This window comes from Apium graveolens, chromosome 5, assembly GCF_009905375.1.
Source record: "Apium graveolens cultivar Ventura chromosome 5, ASM990537v1, whole genome shotgun sequence".
Taxonomy (NCBI): domain Eukaryota; kingdom Viridiplantae; phylum Streptophyta; class Magnoliopsida; order Apiales; family Apiaceae; genus Apium; species Apium graveolens.
Genome location: NC_133651.1, coordinates 270,232,976 through 270,253,586, shown reverse-complemented (window position 1 = coordinate 270,253,586; position 20,611 = coordinate 270,232,976).

The window sequence follows — 20,611 nt, the reverse complement described above, 5'->3', positions numbered from 1 at the left end:
CTACCTATTCGAGAATCCCCCACATGCTAATTCTGGTTCTACCGGATATTCAGCTATGAGTGCATCTTTTCTGTCTACCCTACACCTTGTTCTATATCATTAGTTTAAAACCCATCTTGTGAAGTAACGGCACCTATGAGGATGGATTCGAGAGCTACAACATATGATGAGTACATGAGGTATTAAGAAGAGTGAGAAAAAACCTAGAGAGAAGATTCGTGTGTTCCGGAGAATAGTTGCTACCAGGTTATATGGAGCTACTAGTAAGTATGCCACCTATGATTATCTTGTGGAGTAAGCTAGATGGATTTTAAAGAAGTTTGAAAAGATTGGAAATTGAGAATTTTCTTGGAAGTAGATGATGATATTATGACCAAAAATGATGCGTATAGTAGTAATGTGATGTGATATTAGTCAACCTTGTTTTATAAAAATAGATTTGATGATTATTCGATAAACCTGTTATACTTAGTAATCATTAGAGATGATGATGGGAATGTTACCAGTATAAAAGACTAGAAGTGAAGTTACGAATAAGATAATATGTAACGATAACTGAAGTTTTGTCGACCAATGAAGGTAAAATAGACCCAATGAAGGGTAGAAGATATATGGAAATGAATGAGCTCTTATCTGAAGTTTTTCCTAGATACCCGGTAGTAGTTGAGAAGGGCGACAACCAACTCATATAGTAATGACGACCAAGTGTATGATTTTTAAAATTTTAAACCAGTTTTCAAAAGAGAATTTCTTAACAAAATTTTTCCTAAAAGTCCTTTAAACAAAGCAAGTTTTAAAACTTGGTTGTCCAATTACTACTTGAGTTTCTCGATTGGATTATTCAGAAGAATATTTGTTCTAGAAATTATTATAGTTAATTTAGAAGGTCAAATAGACCTGCTATTATGGAGAAGATTTGATTGTTCCTAAAAGATTAATGCAAATATTGTTTGATAAGTTTAACGATAAAACCAATGTACGGAGAAACTATTCATCCAATTTATGAGACTATTAGAATTCAAAGAATACGTTGATTTACGAGAAGCCGAGTATGATCAAAGAAGATTGAGAAATTTCTAGACTTTTCTAAAGGAAGAATGTTATTAGCAAAAGATGTGATATGTTGAACGATCAACAGCATAAGCGAAATTTGAAGTTATGATTGTAAATCTCATAAGACTGTAAAATGATCGATTAAGAAGGCATGGCAGAGAACTTTCTAAGGGTAATATATGACTCGGATTGGAATATATTTATCAAATCAGCGTTGAAGCTGTAAACGGATGAAACATGGATGGTGATCAATGGTATCATTCTTTCATATAATCTTATATATCCTTATGAATCTCGAGTAAAGTATGAACTTCTTTCATGATCAGCTCTATAAGTTGACAAGAAAATTGTTGAATCTCTTTCAAATCATTCCTCCTTCAAAATATTGCTTTCTGATTGAGACCGGCAGTGTTATGGTGTGACGCTTTGTCGAAATAACGAAGAGTCTGGTGGGATGCCACATAATCATGTGTTGTATGCCATATAGTATGAAAGACTAGCCATCTTGAGTACAAATATGGTTGTCTCACTCAAATCCAAATCATTATTCATTCTTTTTTTTTAATCCTGATTTGTTGATTTATGGATCCTTCCGATTGTTTCCTTGTACTCTTATTCCTTATAAAAGGTTTCCAATAAAAATCATATACACAAATTCCCTTCTTGTGTAAGGTCTATTCTCTGAATGTTTTAAAAGAAAGTGAAATGAACCCGTGTAACGGATGGATTTATGTGATGAGTGTGGATAATTGCAAGCCAGTAAATGGTGGACATTTACGTGCAGAGAAGAACCATTATGCCGATAACGCGGTTGTTGTGAGGACATCAAATCAGAAGCGGAAATCTGTATACATGATACGTTGCGAGTATAAGATTTTGGCGTGAATTGGAGTAATTAGCAAACTGTATGAGATAAATTAACTAGAGAAATAAGAAAGTAAAGTTGCGTATATCGGATAAGGCAAATGATTGATTGGACAATGGAAGCGAATGAAAAAATTCTTAATAATAACCAGATAATCGAATAATACGTTATGAAGATGAAGCATACCTCAATCATGTGGGAGATATTTATCATGAAGATTCAAGATCAAAAAAATGCTAGTTACGAATAAACTTTGAGTGCGTTCATCAAGGAATGGTTAGGCTTTCCCACTCGAGTAAGTGAGTTACGGCAAATTTGATGCTTATAACTGGGTCAGCAAAGAAGGTTCAGTATGAATAGACATAAAAGGAAATGAAGGTATGGTGGTTTGACTGCAATAATTTTTAAGAAATGATGTTATACAACCAAAGGAATTCTTTCACAAGATTATAAGAGTGTTGGTTGAGACCAGGTGTTGGTTATTAGAAGTTGAACAAGTGTATATTGTCAAGGATAGATGAATTGTTAATGAGAGAGCTTGAATTGAAACATGAACTAGAAGAATTTTAGAATAATTTGTAATTGGACTCAGCAGTGATATTCTGTTATAATCAGAAAATATGAGAAAAAGGTATGGTACAATAAGAATTGTTCACTATAATCTTAAGTTGAACTAGAGACATGGGTTGTACTGATTAATACTACATGAGGTGGTGAAATGGTGAGTTTAAAAAGTGGAAGTGGGTTGGTATATTTGAGGGTTAATTTTTGGTTGTTTGATTAATTTTTGATTGTGTGATTGATTGTTGGTGTCGGCTTGAGTCCAAATGGTAGTCAATAATATAAAGGAGATGTTGTCCAAATTTCCGGGAAATAACCTACTCCTAAAAATAGAATGTATACTTCCTTGTGTTATTGATATTCATATTGATACTCCAAACAATTGTGATCTCGGCTCTTGAAAAAGCTAGTTACAGCCAATCCGACTATATATAATTGGTCTTTGATTTCATGTAGCTAGTCATCACTTGGTGTAATTGATCAATTAAGTGAGTTAATTGGTTAATTTTACCAATTAATGGTCAGTTAGATGGAAATCGATTCCAATTAGATTAAGTCAAAGTTTGATGTGACCTCAAAATCTGAAATCAAAGTAATGAGGAATTTGGAGAAGGTATAGACACTGGTAGAATTTAGAAGTTGCTGCAAGTGCATGAGGTTTTATTTGGATAAATATGCCTTTGTAACAGACAAAAGAAGTAAAAAGTTATTTGTTTGGACAAGTGGGAAAAAATGTTTTCAAGAACTAAAGATTGGAGATAGAGCAAAGAGAAAGAAGAAAGGTAAGGAAGAAGGGAGGTGGAATAAAGAAGAGGTTAATAACTACACCAATACGGATTTTATTAGACAACCAAAGAAATTTTATCATTTGCAATAAGGTTTATTAAAAGAAGTCTTTTTTTAAATTGTTTTGATAATCATACAATAAATGATTTACCAAGTATTTCGGTTTTGGATAAAGTGTGAGATACAGTTTCTAATTGATGTTGATACTTAAGTTGTTTAATATCGAAAGTGGTATTAATATAGATGATTGATGTTTACTTCAGAATGGGATGTTGTGAGCATCAAAGTTCGTATTGATATCTAATCTGATATGACATCAAAATGAGTATTAATGTCAAGAGTTCGGTTTTGAATGAGCTATAAGAATGAAGAACGGAAATATGAGAGGAAGTGAAATCAAAAGGATGATCAAAAAAATTTATAAGATGCCAGGATATAGGTAAGATAGGGATATTATCTGGGACAGGAGTAAAGTGAAGAGTTTGACGAAAAATTTATAGATTGAGATATGGTGTTAGATATATTTGAGATGTCATGTCTAATATGTTTCATGTTTAGTTTTTAGATCTTAACAAACGGGAAATATCAGTACTTACTGGAATCAGTACTTACTGGAAGTCAGAACTTAAGGTCATATCAGAACTTAAGGTTATGTCAGAACTTAAGTGCGGGGGGACTTACAGTTAAGGAAGGAAGCTGATTTACAGGATAGAAGATCGAGACTAAAACAAAAGAAGATATGCATGAAAAGAGTTAGAAGATAAGAAGACTTATATAAAATATCTTATTAATATTTTAGGAGACAGAATTATATTCCGTATCAATTAGAAGTTATCTTGTAACTGTATACTATATAAACACAGACATAGGTTTACACTATATGCGTTATCATTATCGAGAAGATCATACATTATAACCTAGCAGCTCTTAGTGATATTTGTTCATCACTGAGAGAGAACAGTTCCATTGTAACAGAGCTTATTATATTGAATATATCTGTTTACTGTTACTTATGTTCAAAATTGATTTGATTATATTAAACAATGTATTCAACCCCCTTCTACAGTGTTGTGTGACCTAAAAATTGGTATCAGAGCTTATCTGTAAACACACATACAGTAAAGATCCAAACAATCATGTCTGAAGAAGAACCAACTCCAACCAAGCCCACAAAAACTGAAGAAACTCAAAAGACTCAAACCCACAGTCGATATGAGACTATTAGGGTTCCCATACTGAGACCTTTTGAGTATCCCATATGGAAAGTGAAGATGGCTATGTTTCTGGAAGCTACAGATCCAGAATACCTTGACAGAATTAATGAAGGCCCACATAAGCCAACCAAGCTCTCTGTTGTTGCAGATCAGCCAGCAAAGACCATACCAAAGGAGAAAAGTGATTATACAGCTGAAGATATCTCATCCATTTCCAAGGATGCAAAGGTAAGACATTTGCTGCATAGTGCCATTGATAATGTCATGTCAAACAGGGTAATTCATTGCAAGACCGCAAAGGAGATATGGGATGCTTTGGAGACAAGATGACAGGGAACTGATGCAATCAAGAAGAACAGGAGGACAATACCCACTCAAGAGTATGAGCACTTTGACTCAAAAGCTGATGAATCATTAACTGACTTATATGACAGGTTTGTCAAACTCTTGAATGATCTGTCACTGGTGGACAAGGAATATGATCTTGAAGATTCAAATCTAAAATTCCTCTTAGCTCTTCCTGAAAGTTGGGATTTGAAGTCTACTACTATAAGAGACAACTATGCTCTTGATGAAACTATTGTTGATGAAATTTATGGTATGCTCAAGACTTATGAACTTGAGTTGGATCAAAGGAGCAAGAGACATGGGAGAAAGTCAAGAAAAGATGCTCTTAAAGCTGAGGAGGAATCCCCCAAGGTGGTTGTCTCAAAGAAAGGCAAAGGAAAGGCTATCATCATAAAGTCTGATTCAGAATCATCAAGTTCTGATGATGATGATTCAGAAACTGAAAGTTTACCTGAAATAGATGTTGATGAAGAGATGATGAAATTATGTGCTATTATGGTGAAGGGTATCACAAAGATAGCCTACAGGAAATTCAGAAGGGACAAGAAGTTTCCCAAGAAAGGTGGAAGTTCTGATAAGAAAGGGTTCAGAAAGTATGAAGGCAAAAGTGCAAAGTCTGACAGAGGAGACAACTCAAATGTCAAATGCTACAATTATGGTGAAAGAGGCCACATATCTCCTGACTGTAAGAAAGGAAAGAGTGAAAAAGGCAAGGCAATTGTCACAAAGAAGAAAAGCTGGACAGACTCTTCAGATTCTGAAGATGAGGTGAATTATGCTTTAATGGCAAATGCTGATGGCATCCCTGAAACTGTTGAATTGAAGGTACCTCAAACAACTTATGCTTTTCATATTGATGATATTACTGAGTTGAGATTATATCTTAAAACCATGTTTATTAGTTACAGAGATCAAACTTTAACATGTGAAAGATTAACTTCTGAAAATCTTGCTTATAAGAAAAGGAATGACTATTTGGAAAAAGTGTTAGTTATGTTCCATCAAACTCAGAAATAAAGAGATGATGCTTTTTAAGTTAGAGATAAATTGCTAAAATTGAATCAATCTCTAAAAACTAACTTAGAAAAAGAAAGAGAGAGAGATTATCAGGACTTGGACTAACTCTGGCAGAACAACTCATAACTTATTAAGTAGTGGAAACTGGAAAGAGGGCTTAGGTTATGGAGATGATAAAAGTGAAAAAGGAACTAAAAAATTAAGCCAATTATTGTTAAACAGACTGCTAAGCCAAAGGTAAATCCTGTTATGTTTTTAGCTAAAACTGTAAAGTCTGATTCTGAAAAGATGAAAGAGTCTGTGACAGAAGTTAAGGAAAAGTCAACTTCTGACAAATTAGAACAGGATAAACCAGCTGAAGTTAACATAGGCTTAATGACAAAGAAGCAGCTTAAGCATAAGCTGAAAGAAATAAGGAATGTCAACAAGGTAAAGGCAGCTAGGAAGAATAGGAATGGAAAGGAAGGTGTGAATAAAAGCAATAATTATATGCCTGTTCTTAATGCTCCTAGAAAGAAATGTTATAACTGTGGAAACTCTAACCATCTTTCTTTTTTTTTGCAGGAAGAATAAGAATATAAACTCTTTACCTCCTAAGTCAGGAGTTAAGAGTCATTCTGTTAGGTTTAAGCCACAAAATCCTTGTTTTCATTACGGTAGTTTATGGCATTCCATTTATACTTGTAAGGAATATCATAGTTTGTACTATGATTATTGTCAAATAAAACCTTCTTTGAAGAAAGTTACTTTAATTCCTTCTAGTGTAAATTCTGATGCAAAGTCTGATATAAGTTCTGATAAACAGCATGTTAGCATAAACTATGATATTAAATTCACTGCAAATGCTAACAAAATTAGAAAGGCCAAAGGATCCAAGCAAGTCTGGGTCCTTAAAACTAACCATTAGTGGTCTTTGTGATTGCAGGGCAACAGGAAAAACATCCTAGTACTGGATATTGGATGTTCAGGACATATGACTGGAAAGAAATCCCTGCTCTTAGACTTTGTGAAGAAAGCTGGTCCAGGAGTTTCTTACGAAGATGGAAACATGGGAAAAACTCTGGGATATGGCAATATTAATCTTGGGAATGTCATCATTGAATCAGTAGCTCTTGTCTCAGAACTTAAACATAATCTGCTAAGTGTGAGTCAAATTTGTGACAGAGGTTATCATGTGGATTTCTTTGAAGAACACTGTGAAGTTGTAAGCAATTCTACAGGAAAAGTGGTTCTGAAAGGTTACAGGCATGGTAAAATTTATGAAGCCAAACTTTCAACAAGTACTGATGGTTCTGCAATCTGTCTGTTGAGTAGAGCATCAATTGAAAAAAGCTGGAATTGGCACAAAAGACTCTCTCATTTAAATTTCAACAACATAAATGAGCTTGTAAAGAAAGATCTTGTGAGAGGACTGCCAAAATCAGTATTTGCTCCCGATGGCCTTTGTGATTCATGTCAAAAGGCAAAATAAAGAAAATCTTCTTTCAAGAGCAAAACTGAGTCATCAATTCTTGAGCATTATCATCTACTGCATGTTGATCTATTTGGTCCAGTCAATGGCATGTCAATTGCAAAGAAAAAATATGCTATGGTTATAGTGGATGAGTTCACAAGGTACACTTGGGTGTACTTCTTGCACAAGAAGAATGAAACTGCATCTACTCTAACTGATCATGTCAGACAGCTGGATAAGTTGGTCAAAAATTCTGTTAAAATTATAAGAAGTGATAATGGCACTGAGTTCAAGAATTCAATCATGGAAGAGTTCTGCAAAGAGCATGGAATCAAACAGGAATTTTCTGCACCTGGAAATCCACAGCAAAATGGAGTTGTAGAAAGAAAGAACAGGACTCTCATTGAAGCTGCACGAACTATGCTTGATGAAGCAAAGCTGCCAACCTATTTTTGGGCTGAAGCTGTGCAGACTGCTTGTTTTACATAGAATGCTACACTCATAAACAAGCATGGAAAAACACCATATGAGATGGTGAATAAAAAGAAGCCAAATCTGAAATATTTTCATGTATTTGGTTGCAAGTGTTTTGTTCTTAAGACTCATCCTGAACAGCTGTCAAAATTTGATCTAAAAGCTGATGAAGGAATTTTTGTTGGATATCCACTTTCCAGAAAAGCCTTCAGAGTCTACAATTTAAAAACAAGGGTTGTCATGGAATCTATCTATGTATCTTTTGATGATAGGAAGATTACTGGACTTGAAGATTTCAATGATCTTGATCAGCTGAGATTTGAAAATGAAGACTTAAATTCTAATTCTGCAAATTCTGATGACTTAAAATCTGATCCTATAAGTTCTGATAGGTTAAGTTCTGATATCATTGAAACTGTGGTAACAACTCCAAAGGAAAATGAACATGTCCAGGGGAGCAAGCTGGAAATCCTACCACATCTCAAGACTCTCAAGAAGCATCAAAACCTGTCCCTGGCTCTTCAAGTTCTGATTCATCTAGTTCTGATGACCCAAATTCTGATAATTCTGGAAACTCTGATACTTCAGATCCTGAAGGATTCAAGTCAAATTCTGAAGTCTCAGAGAGCATAACTACAGGGGGAGCATCAGAAAATGCTGATGGAGACAACATGGATCATGGGGGAGGATCTAGTTCTAGAAGTCAACTTCAATCTGCAAGGAAGTGGACCAAATCACATACACCTGACTTAATAATTGGAGATCCTGAAGCAGGTGTCAGAACTAGAACTGCAACATCAAATGAATGTCTCTATCATTCTTTTCTATCTCAGACTGAACCAAAGAAAGTGGAAGAAGCTCTTCAAGATGCTGATTGGGTGCAAGCAATGCAGGAAGAGTTAAATGAATTTGAAAGAAATAAAGTATGCACCCTAGTGCCAAGACCAAAGAACAGATCCATTGTTGGAACAAAATGGGTGTTCAGAAATAAAACTGACAGTGATGGCATAATTACAAGGAATAAAGCAAGGTTGGTTGCTAAAGGCTACTATCAACAAGAGGGTATTAATTATGATGAAACATTTGCACCAGTTCCTAGATTGGAAGCCATAAGAATCTTTTTGGCTTATGCTGCTCACAAAAAGTTTAAAGTCTTTCAAATGGATGTGAAAAGTGCTTTTCTTAATGGAGAATTGGAAGAAGGGGTCTATGTTGAACAACCTCCAGGCTTTGTAGATTCAAAATTTCCAAATCATGTCTACAGGCTTGATAAGGCATTTTATGGCCTTAAGTAAGCTCCTAGAGCATGGTATGAGACTTTAGCTCAATTCCTTCTAGAAAGTGGATTTCATAGAGGTACAATTGATAAAACAATGTTCTACCTCAACCATGGAAAGGGCCTACTTTTGGTACAGATATATGTTGATGATATCATATTTGGTTCTACAAATGCCAAACTCTGTGAAAGGTTTACAAAACTAATGCAGTCAAGATATCAAATGAGTATGATGGGAGAACTCAGCTATTTTCTGGGACTTCAAGTCAAGCAAAATGAAGAAGGTACTTTAATCTGTCGATCCAAGTACACCAGAAATTTACTAAAGAAATTTGGAATGCAAGATTATTCAACTGCATCCACTCACATGGCTACTGCAACCAAGTTAGATAAAGATACTGGTTCATCGGTAGATATTACTAACTACAGAGGTATGATTGGCTCTTTACTTTATTTAACTGCAAGTAGACCTGATATCATGTATGCTACCTGTCTTTGTGCAAGATTTCAGGCTAATCCAAGAGAACCTCACTTAATAGATGTGAAAATAATTCTCAAGTACCTCAAGGGTACAGCTGATCTAGGATTGTGGTATCCTAGAGAATCAGATTTTAAGCTAATAGGTTACTCAGATGCAGATTTTGCAGGATGCAAAATAGACAGGAAAAGCACTAGTGGAAGCTGCCAATTTCTTGGAGGCAGATTGGTTTCTTGGTTTAGCAAGAAACAGAAGTCAATTTCCACATCAACTGCAGAAGCAGAATATATTACTGCAGGAAGCTGTTGTGCACAGATTCTTTGGATGAAGAATCAGTTACTGGATTATGGGTTAGAATTTTCTAAAATACCTATTTACTGTGATAATCAAAGTGCTATTTCTATGACAGGTAATCCAGTTCAACACTCAATGACAAAGCACATCAGCATTAGGTACCATTTCATAAGGGAACATATGATGGAAGGTACAGTGGAATTGCATTTTATTCCAACAGATCAACAACTAGCAGATATCTTCACAAAACCACTATGTGAAGCTACTTTTACAAGACTGGTAAATGAACTTGGAATGGTTTCAGGTTCTTTCTTTAAATCTGCTTAGTTTTTGTTCTCATGCATCAGACTTTATGATCAGTGTTTACAAATTGTCTTATCTTCATGTAATATGTGCTTAAATTGAAATTCATTAAATGCTGATTGTTATCTGATGTGGATCTATATACTCTGATAAGTGTTTTGAATGTTCTGTGAAAATTCAATCCAATGAGGATAATTATGCCAGATGTTGACCTAGTAGTCTTTAATATACTAGAAATCCCATGTTTGAATTAGTTGTTTATGTGGAAACTCATTAACACAAGCAAATTCTTATATTGAGCTTAGTCAAGACTACTTTGTGTATCTTATTACTAAGTCACAAACTAGATTCTTGCTTCTTATCTGTCAAATTCTGATGTCAGTAAATCTTAAGGATGAATTAAATGCTGATAAGCCTCACTTATCAAAAGAAAAGGAAAGAAAAGAAAAGAAAAGAAAAGTCAGGTACTCCTTTGAGATCTAGAGTAAATATGTGAAAGGGAAGACCCAAGTGCATTGCTGGTATTAAGTAATATGCATTAGAAAAGAAAATAAGTTTTTCTTGGTGACTTTTCACATTCTCTGATTACTGGAGAAATACTATGATAATAGCATAAATTCTGATAAGCAGTTGTGACTCACTTACACTGAGAAGCCACTATAAAAAGGAATTTCAAAAGATGCATAAAATGAGCACAAACAGTTGAGGTGGACTCCTGCATAAATTTATTCTATAGTAGACTTCATGATTGATGACAGGTTTTAAGCACTTTTCTTAGTTATGCCTTATTTCTAAGATGTACTGAAGTTTATCAGACTTTAATCTTTATCTGATATTCTGCTGAATGCACACACTTTCACTCCATATGAATGATGAAAATTACTGTGGTGATTAAGTTATTTCTGACAAATAGTTAAGTGTCATATGCATAAATTCTGAGGACAAGTTCTGATGGAAGTTCTGATGATTAAACTCTAAAGAAAACAAGTCAGTATTTGTATGAAGAATTACAGAAACAAACATTCACTTTTTGAGTACAGAAGCCATATTCTGATGACCATTAAGTTCTGATAATAGTTAAGTTCTGATGTAAATCCTGATGGAAACTCTTATGCTTATGTGGCATTATTTATTTACTTGAATTATTTGTGGTAAATACTGAACGGTCATATTTAATCAGAATATAATTAGGTGAGATAAAAACAGCCATAATCATTAAGGGTTAGTGATAAACGAGTTTGTCCTGAAAAACTGCATGTGCACGATAATTATTACTTATTTCCCGTGCCCATTAACTCCTGCTTTAACTTTTTACTGACTGTTCACACGTTGTCAGGTGTAAATTGTCTGCGATGCTTCAAAAATATAACTGTTGAGTGGAGAGAGTATATATATGAGAGTTACAATATTTTATAATCTTTTACTTATTTTTCTATTCTTAATCTCTCTTATTCTCTCTCTCTCTCTAATATTCTCTGAAGCATTTTCTTACAGGACTTTTATCAAACACCTTGCCAACACTCTCTTTCTCACTTAATTTCTTACATAGATGGCACCAAAAGACTTGATTTTCAATGGAGCTAAGTTTGTTCCTAACAACTACTCGTCTATTCTTAGCAAGGATGAAGCTCCATCGGAACTTCACTTTATTCAGGATTTCCTTGCTAATTTTGATATTGGGTATGCTTTGACCCAGCCTGAAGAAATATATGGAACCCAAGTGCTAGAGTTTTGAAGAAGTGGAATATATGATGATGGTGGTGCTCAAGGGTCCCCAAGTATCATCTTTACAACAGGAGAGGATGAGCATGTCGTGACTTTGGCTAAGTTCGCCAAGCATTGCAACTACCTGATAATTGCATTTATTCGACTGTTGAGGAGCCAGTTCTTTAACAGATGATGGCCAGTCTGGGGTATGAAAAGACATTGGCAAAGCTGGGTCAATTGAAGAGACCTTACATAAAGAGGAAATGGAGTTTCTTCTTTGACTGCATTATAAAGGCCTTCGCTAACAAATGTTCTAATTTCGATGCAATCCCTATACTCAGTCAACAAATCGGGTATGCTCTCATTAATCAAATGATTTTGATTATGCAAGTGTTGTTTTAGGCTTTATTGGGGATAGGATGACAGAAGATAGGAATATTGTCTATTTTGCTAGATTCTGTCAGCTTATTTATAGTTTTTGTTGTGCTGATAAGCCCCAATTAGCTAGTGAATTAATTCCACCATTTAGACTAGCTAAAAGAGCTTTTAATGACTTATTATCTACTGATAATAAGAAGGTTGTGTTGAGACCCCTCCAAATTCCTATATTCGTCAAACAAGCCTTAATAAACTATGATCCAGTTACATACACTGCACTATATCCTGATGTTCAACCTTCTGAACCTCAATCTTTAACTCCTACCACCACCACACAAACACCTCAAACTTCTCAACAACAACCAACCATCAGGACAGATTTCAAACCAACACAATCATCTCAACCATCAGCACATACCATCAGGCCTTCATCTTCCAAACCTTCTAAGAGGGCAAAGTCTGTTCCTCAACCTCCACAAAAGTAAAGGAAGATGATTCTCATAGATGAATTTGATAGTGAAGAGAAAATTGAAGCACAGGATCATGCTTCAGAACCTGTGATAGTTGAAGCTGAGAGTGTCAATTTTCAGAAAGAAACAGAAGCTGAAGGGTCAATCCCTCAGGTAAATGCTGAAGCTCAAAGTTCTGATACTTTGAAGAGGAAAAAAACTATAAACTCTACTGAAAAGGCAACTCCTTCATTGGCGAGGAGACTAAAGAAAATGAGGGCAAAGAGGTATAATGTTAAATCTCCATCTGAAGATTCTGCAGAAGCTGAGGAAGGGGATCAGGAATCTCTGATCTCAAAAGAGCCAATTATCATTGAAGCCCTTCTAGCTAAAGCTCAAGACATTATTCCTAATACAGTGATCATTCCTACTGTTTCTCCGGTAAGAGAGACAACAGTTGAAGGTTCAGGATTAAGTCCTGAAATTGATATCACTAGGCTGCACATTCCAACTGTTCTTTATTTAGAAGCTCATATAGCAGCTCATCCATCTACAGTCAACTCTCCAATCTTAGATGCTGAGATACCATCTACACCAGTTCTGGAGATAAATTCTGATGCTCAGAATTTAGATGATGTTATTCCTGAATCTCCAGTTGCTTCACACACTGTAGTGATGTCAGAACATAATGAGTCTTTCTCAAGTTCTGAAGACAGTGTTTATGTTGAGACTCCAGCTCCCATTCTGGGCAAGGAAGCATTGCTAAAGAAATTTGTTGAACAGGATGCACCTATTCCTTGGGAGGATACTCACAGAGGTGTGGAGTGGACCAAGAAGTGGAATGAATCAGATTTTATTCCAAGCACCAAAATTTTGACAGAGCATGTGTCAAAAGCTGATGAGTTATTGTCAAATTCTGATTTCAAGACTCAACTCAAGGTTACAGCTATGAGTACAAGAAGTCTTCATGGTCTACATTGTATTACTTATGCTAAGGTTGATACACTAAAGGAAAATGCTGATAAGCTAGATCTACAGATCAAGCTTGACAAGAATAGATATATCAGACCTACTCTTGAGAAAGTTGAAGCCATTGAGAAGATTCAAGAGAAGCAACATGCCCAAATTACTGAGGTCCTACAAAATCAAGCTTCTCAGAAAGCTCAATTGGATGAGATCCAATCTTCATTTGAACTTCTTCTCTCTCTCTCTTACTTCCTGATGATGCCAAAAAGGGGGAGAAGGTAGTTAAGTCCAAATGCTCACCTACTCAAATACTGAAGAAGAAGGATGACAAAGGTGATGACCAGGGAAACTCTGATAAGAACAGAGGTCAAGGAAAAGTTCAAGGAAAATCTTCACAGAAAGTAATTTCTGATGTTAGCAAATCTTCTACACAAAACAAGTCAAGTTCTAATGCTGTGAATGTTAAGAGTCTAAAGTCAAGTTCTGATAAGAAAAGTATGATGTCAAGTTCTGATATCCTGATTCAGTCAGGTGCTAAAGACTCTCAGAAGTTTTTACAAACTCTGAAGCTAAAGGGGAAGCAGACTACTGTTTATCACAAAGATCCTAAAATCCAGACACTTGATGAGGAGATGGCTAGAAGATTAATTCTGAAACAAAATCCAGAAATGGATTTGGAAACTCTCAAGGAGGAGGAGGCTAGATTTGCAGTTAAGAAGACAAATCTAAAGTCTAAAGCTTCTGATGTAAAGAAACCTCCAAGGCCTAAGGAAAAAGGTATTGTGATCAAGGAAAAGTCAAATTCTGAGGCTTCAAAGTCCAAGACTAGATCACAAACTGAGACTGATCCTAAGTCAAAAGGAAAAGAAAAGGTTGGAGAACCTTTAAAGATTCATAAAAAGATAAGTTATTCTATTCATGTCTATCAAGCTACAATGCATGATGATGATTTGATAGAAGATGAAACTGTTCAAATTTTAAAAAGAAGAAATTTAATTGAAGAATCTAAAATAACCTCTGCCACTGCTCAAGTTGTTCAAAATGAAAAACAGCAAGCTACAGAAGAAACAGCAAATTCTGATCAAGCTATCAAGATATCAACCACTGACAATGATCAAGTTGATTTGAAAAAGATGACAATTGCTGATAAGAAGAAGCTGTTATGGAAGAAAGCTACTCCAGTTGAACCAAAATCCAATCTTATGATTAATCAACTCGCAACATTTGGTTTGAGAGCCAAGCAACCTAGAGATAGAGCTGGATTAGGTTCTAATGAAGAAAATATACAAACAGGAGTAGAAGTTACTCTAAGAGATCCTTTCATGTTGACAGACAAACCATATGAACAAATCAAACAAAAGCACCTTGACAAAGTGTTGTCTGCTCAAATTGTGATAGATGCTCATGATAAAGATGATCTTAAAGAGAAATTGATCTTATTTCTCAATGATGGAAGAACTTACAGACTAGCTGATACCGATGTGCTAAAGAAGTCTGTTAGAGAGCTTCAACATATTCACTATCTTCTGGAAGTAAAATCTGATATTACAAGAAGATAGTCAGAATACATTTTGAAGGATATAAGAGATCTTCTCAGAATCTCTGGTACAAAGGTTTCTCAGTACATTCCAATGATTACTGAAGATAATGGAAGAGAAATTCCTATGCTGAAGAACTCTGCTAAGGTGGAAGTTATTCTGAAAGGAAGATGCTTAGGTTATAATGAAGACTCTTCACATCCTAGAGTTATCAGACTTGGTGATGGACTTGAAAGAACATCAATTCAAGCTCTCAGAACAACCATTTATCAAATTGGTGACAGTAAAGATGAAGAACTGATGCAGGTCAAAGCACAGTTAGTTGAAGTTCTGAGAAAAGCTGAAGATAAGCTGGTAAAAGATTTTGTTAAGAATTATTATGGATTCAGATTGATCCAATGATGATGGTAAAGCTGCATGTTCTGTAAGTTGTAGTTAATAGTCTTATTAAACTCTCATTGCATTTGAACTTAAATGTTTTTGACATCATCAAATCTATTAACTTGTACTCCCTCCGTCCCAATTTAACTGTCCAGTTTGACTTTGGCACGTAACTTAAGATGCATTGACCGCATAGTTCCGTTGATTATTTTTCAAATTTTTTTTTGTGAATAAATATTAAAATCTTAAATTTTTATACACAAAAAGAAAATTTGAAAAATAATCAACGAAACTATGCAGTCAATGCACCTTAAACTACGTGCAAAAGTCAAACTGGACAGATAAATTGGGACTGAGGGAGTATATTTTTGCATAATTTACAAGTTGGGGGAGATTGTTAGATATATTTGAGATGTCATGTCTAATATGTTTCATGTTTCGTTTTCAGATCTTAACAAACAGGAAATATCAGTACTTACTAAAATCAGTATTTAATGGAAGTCAGAACTTAAGATCATATCAGAACTTAAGGTTATGTCAGAACTTAAGTGCGGGAGGACTTACAGTTAAGTAAGGAAGCTGATTTACAGGATAGAAGATCGAGACTAAAACAAAAGAAGATATGCATGGAAAGAGTTAGTAGATAAGAAGACTTATATAAGATATCTGATTGATATATTTTAGGAGACAGAATTATATTCCATATCAATTAGAAGTTATCTTGTAACTGTGTACTATATAAATACAGACATAGGTTTACACTATATGTGTTATCATTATCGAGAAGATCATACATTGTAACCTAGCAGCTCTTAGTGATATTTGTCCATCACTGAGAGAGAACGGTTCCATTATAACAGAGTTTATTATATTGAATATATCTGTTTACTGTTACTTGTGTTCGAAATTGATTTGATTGTATTAAACACTGTATTCAACCCCATTCTACAGTATTGTGTGACCTAACATATGGAATGCATCTCAGAAGTATGATTAAGTACCGAGGGCTGAAAGAACATATCTAGTGACCAGACATGAAGAGAAAATGGGAGAAACATGTAAGTATATGTTATACCTACCCTAAATTAGGACGGAGCATCAAAGGCTAAATGGATTATTATAACCGTTGACTTTCAAAAATAAAGATAGATATATTTCGCCAAGAGATGTCGTAATGAAATCACCTGAGAACCAAAGGTGAGGATAGCGTAAATTAAATTTATTGATAGGTTATCCGAACCCAGTCTTGCTCTTTTATTGTAAGAAGTTCATCCAAAAAGTGGGTTAGTTACTGCTTGAAGAAATGGTGATACATCATCAAATCCAAAAATTAAGTGTAAATGATCAATATTGTTTGATTTAAGATTTGACAGGAGTATTCAGAATACGATGAATTATGTCAAACCAGGATAGTATATACCACTCCTAGATGAACAGGCATTAAATAAGGTGGAACTAAAAGATAGAAATTTGGCTAAACATCGATAACTCAAAGGATTCAAGCTACTCCGAGAATATGATATGAGACATAGATGTCAAAAAAGGCTTTCAGATAGTATGGCATAAAGAAAGAATAAACGTTATATGTGACTAGACGTCAAGGAAAGCATTACAGTCAGTTTCGTATGAGAACTTCTTAGAACCAAAATAAATGATAAGATGGGTTAAAATATGCTGGTGATGCCTTCAGGTTATTGTATTTTCTTCTAAATAGTAAAAGATTTCACTCGGTAAATACACTCGATTGTGGTTCGAGGAAAATAAGATATGGTGATAAGTTTGTGCATCAATCATATCCAGTCAAGATTTTCTTGTTGATTCTTAAGTCTAAAGTAATTTCGAGAACGTTAGAAATCGAATACGCCATGGTTTCAGTATATCATTCGCAGATGGACAAGAAGATTAAGGGAACGATTAAAGAGCCTTGAATGCGATCGGAAGCAATTACAAACTAGGTTAATTGAACTGGAGAAACATGTGGGAATGATGTTCAACAACCAGTAACTATTGCAAATGTTCATGAGCACTAATTACTAGAATTAGAAAGAAAAGAGAATTAATATGCATTATGTTGGTTCTTTTGGAACAGTAAAATAGAAATGATAAGTGTAAGTGAGTTGGCTTCACCGCCACACGTATAACAGGTTCATAGGTGTGTATAGATGTATACTCATGAAGACTAATTTAGCTATACATAAAATGGAGGCTTGAATTGAGTTATATGAGCAACTAATAGAATTTGATGTCAGCAAGAGGATGTTAAGTAGCGAGTAAAAGTTTATGAAAAGTTGTAAGGTTGAGGAATCAACCTGAGAAAATGGAAGTGAGATACTTGAGTGTATCATTATCTGATCCTTCGTGTGATTCTGAGGACAAAATCCTTTTATGGGGGGAAGGATGTAATATCCGGGATATAGCGTGTAATTCTTTTTATCGATAAATGATTATTATGTGATTATTATGTGATTTTTGGTGAATTATTTGACGATTGGTGTTGTTATGTGGATGTTGATATGTGGTAAGGTATAAGTAAGTTGATTTTATTATGTCCAGAATAAAATACAGATAATTAAGGTATTTTTATGGTTTTTAGGAATATTATATGATTTTATATTAATTTATGAATTTATTAATTATTTTCTGAATAATTACAAAATTATTTTATAAAGCCGTGAATCATTCGACTTCAACCGTTTTTACGTTTTTACAACCCGAAACTCTTCCAAAAACTCTTCGATAAGATAATCATTTCGGTGAATCATCGAAACCCGTATTCTCGAAAGATGGGATATTATTACATTATTTTCGTATAAAGTATTTTATAAAAAGCCCGGTTTGGATAATTATCCAATACGGGTACCAAATCGGATCATTTTTGCAGTTACTTAGCGGCTAAGCAACTAATTATCGATCCAACACGATCCAATATTCCATAAATATATATAGCCCTTTTATTATTTCATTTTATTCGAAAAATCATAATCGATCAGTAAACATATAAGATTTACAGAGAAAAACCCTAAAAATGTTCAGTTTTTCATAATCAAACGTACGAACGAAAGCGTTATCGAACTCCGATTCAAGCGTGCAATATATCAAAACGAAACTCTCGAAAAGTACTTTCATAATCAATCATCCGTTTTTATGCAGGAATTAAGGTATTTTTCTTATTTAATTGTTTTATTTCAAATTATTTAAAGATTAAATTATGAAAATTTGTTCTTGATGTTGTTGATATGATTTGATGATTCCATCGTGTAGATAATCTTTTTCTGGTCATTTTGGTATATTATATGTCAAAAACTGAGTTCAATAATATATAGAAAAGGGTGTTTGATTCTTGAAAATAAAAATTAGGGTTCTTAATATGAATGTTCTAAATTGAAAATTGGGTATTTCTGGGTTAAGAGTTATTGTTTAAAATTGATGTTACCATCTTGTAGATCGTGGAAAGACGAATTAAATGGTGTATATATGGTGAACGGACGGTAACGAAAGTGACCTCGCCGAAAAATGAGGCCCCCGGCGACGGGATTTTCAGGCAAGGATTCCGGTTATTATGTTGATTGTTTGCATGCATCGTTTGTATATTTGTGTTTTTGGAGAGCAAGAGGTTATCCCCTGTGAGTTTGATCGAATTCTGGGTAACTTTGTGGTCGCCGGAAAAATTCCATGGCGGCGGCCATGGAGTCCAGCCACTGGAGCTCAAAACGGGGAAGACGGCGGGGGTAATTACACTTTAGTACCCCGAAGTTTTCCCTAATTCGCAAATTTGAGATTCCGGTTTGAAAAGTTTATGAAATTTGGATCCTTGTTTATAAAAATTTCAAAAATTAGATTTCTATTTAATTATTTTCAGAAAATATATTTTCTTTTTAATATTTTCAGAATTTGATTTTTTATTATTTAAAAATTCTAAAATTCATTTTTTAATTTCTGAAAATTGTTTTTTATTTAAAAAAATAAATCTTAATTATTTAAATAATTAATTTTAGTTGATAATTAATTATTTAATTAGTCAATTAATTTATATATTAATTGATTAATTAATTTAATTAGTTATTAATTAATTTTAATTGATTTAATAATTAGATTTAATTATTTATTTTTGATTTAAAATTCCTAAAAATAGTTTCGAGTTTTAAAATATTATTTTAAATTATTTTCAAGACTCGATAATTATTATAAAATCATTTGAAAGTCAGATTCGGGTGTTCAAACCCTATTATTTAATTATAAAATGATTCAGAGACCCGTTTTAATTCCGAAAAATGTTCAGAAATACGTATTAAATAGCTAGAAGATCATTTTATCCCCGAATCTCTTACGTGTTATGTGCTACGTGCTAACTGATTGATGTGTTATATGCTTATGTGTTTATCGTGTGATTGTTTTGGTCATAACTTTGAATCCGTAAATCGGATTTGGGTAAAACGAAGGGTAGATAAAAGCTTATGACGTCTATGTGACGATCAGAATAATATGAGATTGAATATTGAATGATGCTTGTGATGCCTAGTAGGGTAAGCGAGGCATTAAAAAAGGAAGTTAGTGATCCGTAAATAGAACTGAAGCGTAGAAAGAGAAGGCAAATGATTGATGAATAGAAGCAAGGCATTGAAAGAGGAAGGAAAATGATTGATGAGTAAAAATGTTAGATGAGTACAAGTAAAGTTGGAAATCATCTGTGATAAGGAAAGTACTTCTGAATCTTTCTTCAAGATATATTGCAAATATTTTCGAACTTTCTCATAACACGTTGCTATTATTCAAAATAACTCTTATTTTATATTGTAAGTGCTTTAAACTATTCAATCTTGAACCCTGATTCTTATTGATCTTGAGCCATAAGCCTTATTCTTCATAAATCGTTGATTGTTGAATTCTCAAATATGAGCCAAACACATACGATACTACTCCACAAATATATATCTACCACATACTGATTTCTGATATTAAATTGTTTAACATACCAACCCTTATTCCTTGTTTAACAGAAGACCAATCCTTGTAACCCTTGAACCCTTGGTCTTCTACTTTATAATTCTTTCCCTGATTGAAAGCCAATCT